This window comes from Acanthochromis polyacanthus, chromosome 22 (assembly GCF_021347895.1).
Source record: "Acanthochromis polyacanthus isolate Apoly-LR-REF ecotype Palm Island chromosome 22, KAUST_Apoly_ChrSc, whole genome shotgun sequence".
NCBI classification, from domain to species: Eukaryota; Metazoa; Chordata; class Actinopteri; family Pomacentridae; genus Acanthochromis; species Acanthochromis polyacanthus.
In genome coordinates, this window is record NC_067134.1 from 13,289,325 (window position 1) to 13,298,774 (window position 9,450).

Consider the following 9,450-nt stretch of genomic DNA (forward strand, 5'->3'; position numbering starts at 1 on the left):
TTCTATTTGACAGTTTGATTAAGGAGGAAAAGAAAAGTTTCAAACTCAGAGCAGCCTCAAAAAATCTACATTTGTGTGTCTAAAATTCACCAGTTCTCATTCTATTGTTCCACATAAATTCCAGATGTTTGTTGTGCATAAAGAGAGCAAACTTGATAGAATTGTATTCAAAGACAGGTTGAACGTTGTTTGTTAGCAACCATTCATGATTGTGTCCCTAAAGCTCCTCACAATAGTTCAGGAGGAGAACAGATGTTCTGGAGGTTCACATCTTCTCCATCAATGTGCATGTGTTCTTCTCCACATGAAATCTCCTTCTGGAACATTCTCTACATGGAGAAACATCAGAAAGAGTTTAGAAATGAACTTGTTTCATTTCAGCTCAGAAAGGAAAAGACAAATATCTGCTTGTGACTTTGATAGAGTCGGTCTGTGGAAATGTTGGAGATCCAACTTTTCTTTGAGCAGGAAGAGGAAAACATTCTTTAGTTCCTGATCATCTCACAATGTTGTTCTAACATTTAACGTGTAAAAATGTTTCTCTGTCAATAAACAGCGTGTTAGAATGAGGAGTTCAGATGAATTCTGGAACATTCCTTTGATCACTGGAACAGCTTTGATTAGCAGAGAATGTTGTTTCTAGCAGCAATCTGAAGTCAGTTTAGTTTGAAAATCACTAGAACATCTTCATCCATTCAATGTGTTCCTTTCTCCATCCAATCCTTCACAAAGACACATTTCCTCCTGTACAAATCCTCCTGTTCTTTCACATTGTAGCTTTGTGTGGACTGAAGTTCTGCTTCTAAAGCATTTTCCAGTAGAAGAACAGCTGCATGTGGAAATGTGATCATTTAAAGGATGGAAATCACACGGGCCCGAATACGGGCCCAAGATGGCCGGCTGAAGTTTAACGGCAAAAACCATTTTTAGCTTCAAACAGGACGATAGAAACACTATACATCCATGGAAAGCTTAGAGTCTCATGAATCCGCCGGTATAAACCACTTTCAGATGTGATTACCACAGCGGGCGATATAAACACATTTCTAAAACAAACAACAAAAGTTTAAAGGGACACATAAAGGGCATAACTCACCTTCCGATGGTCTTTTACCGATCAACGATGAAAATAATCCACAAAAACCGGCCATAATCCAAGAGTAGTCATCCAGACAATACGAGCAAGTATCATATTTTGCCCAAAACATGTCAAGAAATAAGTAAATAATCCACAAATCGCTCGGCTCCGTGCGCGTCCACGTGGCGCACGGTGGCGCTGCGCGTTCCATAAGTCACTGCATTTTTATCCATAATTTTATGAATCCTTCTGTTATCCTCACGATCTCGGTCAGAAAATGGCGACTGGAGCCTCTGTCTTCGATCCCAACCGCATTTCAGCCAATCAAGTGACTCATCGCTGCCTCCGAACCCGGAACAGCCAGCCGTTGCCATCATAGATATATCTATGGTTGCCATGGCCGATGGATCTGTTGACTCACATCTCTTCCTGAAATTCTGATGCAAAACACGTCGGAGGAAACGTTTGACTGACAGGGCATGTCGCCAATGAGCTTGCTGAATAGCCGCGAGGCGGGCTTTAGCGGCCGAGTGTGAGTTTTCACACCTCCGGCTCTGCAGGAGCTGCAGCTTTTCTCTGTCTCCGTCTGTGCCTCTGATTCAGATCAAGATCCACACTGAAGCTTATCTGAAGTGATTTTTTTAGTTCTTTATGAGTTTTTGGAGTGAAAATAGTGTGAAAAAGCGCTAATAAACGACGATATACCATTTTTTCACAGGGTGTACATAGGGTGTCCAAAATTGACATAATTGGGCATATTAGTACAAAAACATGTGTGAAACACTCATTTCTTGTAGTATTGCTCTGAAATTTTGTCCTGAACTATGTAAGACCCCAGGCTGTTGCCTTGTTGTGTTTCAAGCTGTCACAGTGCTGCCACACTAATTTTCAGGTGTTATATTAGGGAAGAAATTTAGGCGAGAATAAAATTCCTCCTAATTCAGTGTGTTCCAACATAAATAACTCTGTGCCAGTAGCACCTAGAGTAATTTTTACTGCACTGGGTGACAATGTAGGTTGTCAGCTTTCAAAGGAGACCCCAGCCATGCCTGTACTCCAAACAGTTCAAGAACAGCATTCAATTTACTTTCTGTACATCTTCAGTAGAAATTTCAGGGGAAAATTGACCGCAGCTTAAGGGGTTAAAGAGAATGAGACAAAGATGAGGCGCTAAGGTAAAGCACAGATAATGTTCCTGTTTTCTAAAGTCATTTCATGGAACCATTCGTTGTTTGTAAATCAGTGACATTCAAAGCCCCTCCTCTACTCATTTTACCACATCACCTTTTAGCATCAAATCACATCACAGTCAATCTGCTGGATTTTCTTCATCCATCCATGTGAAACACATCAAGAATCTGCTGGATAAATTCATCCTGAAATCCTTCCATTTCTGTCCTCAATATTCTACCAAATATGAAAGATTCCTTTGGAAGCAGATCTTCAAGGATTTTAGATTTGATTTCCAACAATCAGAATGTTAGAAGTTTCCCTGTTGATCATATTTTACTGATAGTTTCTCCAAATGTTTCAGCTCATTTTTACTGGAATATTCTGAAGTAAAGTTTGTGTTTTCTGGTGAATGGATCAGATCTCACATTTAGTTTCAATCAAACCCTGAGGCTTCTGGAAAATACACACAGCTTTAAAATAACGTTGGATCATCTGCTGACTGTGTCGTTATTAAATGCTTTTAGAGTTTCATTATTTTAACCCTCGTGTCGTTTTAAAGTTTGAAAATGTGGAAAATAATAAATATTTTCACAGTGAAACTTCTGATGTCCACATTTTAACATTTTTGGGAAATTTTTGAACATTTTTTGGTGGAAAAAGAAGAAATGTTTCTAAAGAACATTCACATAAAAATCAACCAAAATCCAGTAAATTCTCTGGATTTTGGTTGATTTTTATGTGAATGTTCTTAAAGAAAATATCAGAAGTTTTACTGATAAATATGGAATCACTTTAGATATTTTTAGGATTTTTGGAAAATTTTTACTCATTTTTTGAAAATATTTACAAGAATTTTCCTGCCAAATTAGGGGGATTTTGTTTTGTTTTTTTCAATAAAACTTTTAAGGAATTATTGGAATTTTCTTCCTGAAGGTTTTTGCACATTTCCATAAATTTGGTGAATTTTTTTGCTGAATTTCTGGATTTTTTTCCCTGTTTTTTGGTGAAGTAAATGAAGCCAACAGGAGGGTTGATATCCAGAGCTAATAATAAACAGCAGAGGACCGATGGGTCTCCTTGGTGTTTGCTCCTGTTAACATCTCATCTTCTAGTAGTTCCACATTGAAGGAATTCTGCTGGACAACACTGAGAGCATATGAATGAATTTACATCCAAAATAATGCAGTGAATGTCAAATAAAGTGGTGCTGAAGCTTGTCAGAAGCTTTCAATGAATATAGAAAGAGTGTAAAAGCAGCATCCTCTACCAAATGAGCACAATCCATCAATCATCATCAAAGTGTTCAAATTCCAGAGAAGACATGAACTGCAGATTGTAAATGAGTCAAAGTATCAATTTAAAATCATTTCTAGACCATGATCACAAAGTCAAATACTAGATTGTTCTTTTGTCTTTTTGTGTCACATTTTCACAATATTTTGTCTGGTTTTTGTCTCATTTTTTGTCTTTTTTTAATCTGACTTTTGTGGTTTTGATCCTGTAGTAAAAAGCGGTCCGGCCCACTTGAGATCAAACTGGGCTAAATGTGGAACCTGAACTAAAATGAGTGTGACTCCCTGATTGAAAGCTTCTTTGAATGCTTCAAACAGTCATTCTCTAATATCAGCCCAGAAAAACGGATCAAAGTTGGTTGCAAGTCCATCTGGAGCCGCTGATTTCCCCAAAGACATTTTCATTCCAGCTCTATCAATCTCTCCAAACACGTGCTTTTAAAGTCAGTCTGAGGAAGAAATGCTTTGACTTTTGAAAGAAAAAGCTGCTGAATGTAAATGCTGATAGAATCTAAATCTTTCATCTGCTCTTTCTTCTGGATTGCTCCCAGTTTGATCATCAACATTTAGAGGCTGATTGCATTTCTCTCTAATCCACTGAAATAGGAACTGTTTTTCTCCCCATCTTCCATCCATTTAGCTCTGGATGCTAGAAATGCACCTGGTGCTTTATTCCAATCCAATTCATCTCCTTTAGATTGGAACCCAATCACTTCTTCTTTCTTCCTATCAGAGAACATATTCATTTTACAACACTCATTCATATCATTCATCAACTGTCTTTCTCATTCTTTGGCTTTCTGACACATTCTTTGACCATAATCTACTGAGTTTTCTCTCACTTTATGTTGGAAAAATTCACATTTACTTCCAGAAGAACCAACGCCATCGTCTGACTTTAACCCTCCTGTTGTCTTCATTCACCAAAAATATTGTTTCCTGCTCTGAAAAATCCAAAAATTCAGCAAAAAATTCCGCAAAATTCTGAAAATGTGTAAAACCTTCAGGAAGAAAATTACAATAATTCCTTCAAAGTTTTATTTAAAAAAAAAATCCTGACCTGATCCATGAAAACTGTCTGAAATTAGGAACATTATGTCTCCATTTGTGCCAAATGTTTTGATGTTTTGATTGTATTTGTGCTCCACATGTTTGGTAGGGAGTCTATCCAACCATTGGTCAGGAACACAATTCACTAAAATATGATCAGTTGGTGTTTGCTTCTAAATTCTCTTCTAATAGAGTTTCTTGTTGGTGTCATTTCTCAGTCAGCGTCTTCACTTCTTTCTGCACTTTTCCCACCTGTTCTTCCAGCTCCACTCTTTTCTTCTTGTATTCGGTAACCTCCTCTCTCATCACTGCTACCAGGCTGCACTTTTCCTCCATTTTCTGCTCAGCTCTTCCATGTGTTTTCCTGGATATCAAACCTGTCTGTGAGCAGATTGACAGCTTCTAGGATTTTCTTCCTGGTACCAATGAATAGTCGTGATCCAAACATCCACAAAGGAAGAGAAAATGAGTCTCCTTTCTGTTCAAAGTCCTACACTTCATTTATTTAGACTAAACTTCAGATGAAACAAACTATGAGGAGCGTTTGAAGATTTCAGGAAAGTGTTGCTGCTCAGAGCTCCATCTTACTGGAAGTCTCTCTGATCCAACTAACAAGTCAGGACTCTCTGGGATTCAATCTGGGAAAAGTCATGTTGTTGATCCACCACTAGATGGCAGCAGAGACTCACACACAAACCTCTGTCCCTGCAACCATCAATAATCAATAACAATACTGATAAATCATCACCAGTCAACCAAGATTACCAATATTTATGGTAGTTTTGAGTCATATTTTTGTAATTTTCATATTTGTTGCGGTTATGAGGCATATTTCGGTCATTTTTAAAAAATCTTTGTGGTAGTTTTATCTCATATTTTTGTCATTTTATACACATTTGTGATAGTTCTGTCTCATATTTTGGTCATTTTATGCAGATTTCTGGTCGCTTTATCCATTTCTTGGTCATTTTATTCCTATTTGTGATCATTTTAAAACTAATATTTAAATGAATCTGATTATTCTCCATCATTTCTAACACTGTTGGGTCTAAACCTTCATATTTCAACATGTTAGTTTCCCTCTATGATCAGTAATACTGGAGGGTCTGAACCTCCGTATTTAAACTGCTTCATTGCATTTGTCAAACCATCTGATTGATCTGCAGGAAAAACTGATTTCAAGAAAAAGGACATTTCTAAGTGATGTCAAACTTTTGAACAGTAGTGCATATTTATATGATGTCATTTTTAAAAAATTATTCATGTAAGATGAAATAATATTGATGATAGCTCGTGTCCTTGTTCCTCTTTTAGCACACATCACACAGTATTACAATGAATAAGAACATTCAATCATCAAATACAATCATTTTCATAACACACTGCTGTGGAGGCAAAACCTTTTTGTTCTTTGCAATAAATCTTTTGTTCTTTTATTCAGAAGTCTGAAGGTACAGGTGACACAGAGTGCAAAGCAGTCTATGTGTCAAGTCAAACTGGAAGGAGCTGAGAACTCAAAGGAGAAGCATTTACGCACAGGTCCTACACTCAACTGGGGCGGAAACAATCTGCGGCTGCAGGTTTGCCACCGGCGGCAAAAAAAGGGGACACACGCAGCACTGAGGAGGAACTGAGAATGAATGACCGAGTTCCAACAAAGTGGTCGTGAGTTTCTGTTGGGAAAGCATCAAGATCTGCGGCAAACTGTGCAGGATTGCCTTCATCTCCAAAATCCGGGTTGCAGCCGGTAAGAGCAGAATTCTGGAGACTCTAAAAGACTGTTTAAGCCTGCCGATGTGTGCCAACTGCAGTATGTGTTAGCATTAGCATTAGCCCACGGAGATCAGCCACGATAACTCCAACCACTGTAAAATAAAAGAGGCAAAAGAAAGAAAGCAACTGTCTGATTGATGAGTGGAGTCCTGCTCAAACCCTGGTAGATGAAACATCCTTTTTCAAGTGGGAAACTGCAGAACTGTGAGAAAAATCATTAATGAGAATCACCTGTCATTGAAAGTGGGAGACACTTGACACTATGGGAGAGTGCAAAGAACAGAGAGTGAGAGCTGCCTTTAAACAGAACACTGAGCAGTAAAAATACATTCACTAACTTACAGCATAAGCAGGGCAGCTCAAATTAAATTTCATTGTATATGAAGTGTGCAATGACAGATTTTCTTCTCCGTTTTCGACCAGCAGTCCTGTCTTAGCATCTCTTATGTTCTCTTTATTCTCTTTTCCATGTCTGTTTTCTGTCTGTGTTCCTTATTTTTAACAGTTTAAGTTAATTTGTATCAGTTTTAGGTGAAACTGAAAGAGCTAAAAGTGAACTATTGAGTTGAAATGTGTCCTCTGTGTTGGCTGATGAACATATGGGACACTCTGACACTTGTGTATTAGAGTGGTATCCTAATGAAGATGTGTTTGATGTGACAGGTGATGGCAGGGAGGAGGAGATCTGACGGAGGAAGCAGAGGAATGTTGGCAGCCATTTAGTCTGAGCTCAACAACGGAGGAAACATGGATTCTTCACAAAAAGTGAGAAACATACCACTGTAACATTATGATCATTCATTTGTTCTTTAAAATGTCTAAAGTTGCTCCAGTTGGTTAGATGGGCCGACCAAAGCCAGGTGACGTTGGCTGGAGAGATGTAGCTCTGCAGAAGCAGCTGTACTGAGGATATAATGGTGGACTGCTAGGAAGCTGCTTGTTTTTTGTTTGAGGCTGAACTAGCTGCTGATCATACTTTCTGAAAATGTCTTACATGGTGATGAAGATAAGTAACGGAAGAAAAGTCTTGTTTTTCAAGCAAGTTGTTCAGGAAGGTAAAGAGCAGCATTTTCTTTGGTAGAGAATAATACTTTTGAGCATGTGAGTTTACCAGCCTTTTCCTTCTCAAGAAATTCAGACAGTTGAACCCAGAAGTTTACTTACACTGTATAAAACACATAACCCTTTTTTTTAATTTACATGATCTAACATTAAATCTGGCAATGCTTCTCCTGTTTTATGTCAAACGACCAAAATTATCTTTAAATGCCAGAATAATCAGGGATGAGAATTTTCCGCGGATCCGCGGAATTCCGCGGATTTTATCATTGCCAGGGTCATTCTTGTGAATCGTCTAAATTCGAGGAGAAAATTTTTTTTTTTTGTGTGGCAAGTCGTAATATCGAACGGCTGCTAATAGCCACCGCGCTGAATGCTAGCTGCCACTCAGTGAGAGCAGTCATGTACAGTACTGTAATCGAATCACCATGAAGTGTAGAGTCCAGGGATGGGAATTTTCCATGGATCCGCCGATTTCATTCGAAGTTTGAACACTTTATTGTCGCTGATACTCCCGCGAGATGGTAACGATGTTAACGATAGCTTGTAAACGGCCCAGCAATTGGAAGTCACTGCCGCACACATATCCCCCCACCCCCACCCCACCCCCGTCAACAACTTTCCGCTGGAATCAGAACTTGCTGATCCCATCCCTGAATAATGAGAGATTTTTTTTTTAGAGAATTTTTATTACTTTCTTCACAATCAGAAGTTTGCATACACTAAGATAGCTATGCCTTCAAGATAATGATGTCCTGACTTTGAAAGCTTTTGATAGATTAAGATGTATTTTCAGGCACACCTCAAACACACTGCTTCCTTGTGTGACGACATTAGAAAAGCTAAGAAATCAAGACATCAGGAAGACATTTGTGGGCCTCCACAGGTGTGGTTCATCCTTGGGTGCAGTTTCCAGATTGCTGTGGTTTGACGTTTATCTGTCCAAACAATTACATGCACAGATCCACACCATGGGAATGTCAAGCCATCCTACTGCTCAAGATGGAGATTGGTTAAGGTTAGGATTGTTTTGGAGGGAAATGTGCTCATCAACCCCAGAACAAAAGCAAACGACCTTGTGAAGATGCTGGCTGAGGATGGCCTGAGTACACCATCCCAACTGTGAAGCATGGGGGTGGCAGCACCATGTTGTGGGAGTGTTTTTGCTGCAGGAGAGACTGGTGCACTTCACAAAATAGATGGCATCAAGAGGATAGAACATTATGCGGAAATATTGAAGCAACATCAGCCAGCAAATGAAAGCTTGGGCACAAGTGGGTATTCCAAATGACAAGGACAGCACTGGTGCAAATCTCCCACTGTCCTGGAGAAACTGTGCACTACTGACTTAGAACTGCTTTCTGTTTCACTGTGCCCTCCATATCTGCCTCATAAATTTCCCCAGATATTTGTGAAACTTGTCTATATCCGTCCAAAGGCCAGTGAAATAAATGCCTGTGGGCTTATCTATCAGGTCATCCAGAGACCACTGCACACTAAAACACACACTGAGAGACTTCCATCCGTACATCACATGCCCCATTAGATGAGAAAAAATGTTTGATCTGTTACAGCAATGTGAAAGGTGCTTCTGCTCTGGGTTCCTCTGACCACAACTGCATCCTCCTTATCCCTGTCTACACTGTACTGAAGCAAGGCAAAGTGCAGAACATCAGAGTGAAAGTTTGTCACACTCTGCAGGGATGTCTGGAGGTTACTGACTGGGACGTGTTTAAGGAGTCCTCAGCTGATATTGATGAACCGACTGATGTTGTGATCAGCTGGGTCACAGACTGTGAAACCAGTGTTATTCCTGAAAAACTGTTAAACTATATCCAAACACTAAGCCATGGCTTTCTAAGAATCTAAAAGACCTACTGTACAGAAAGAAAACTTTCTTCAGAGAAGGAAATACTCTAAATCTGTATAACCGACAGAAGGAAATAAAGTAGGAGATCAGGACCCCCAAAAGACAATACAAAGACAAACTTGAGTCTCAGCTCAAAATGGACAACCTCAGTTCAA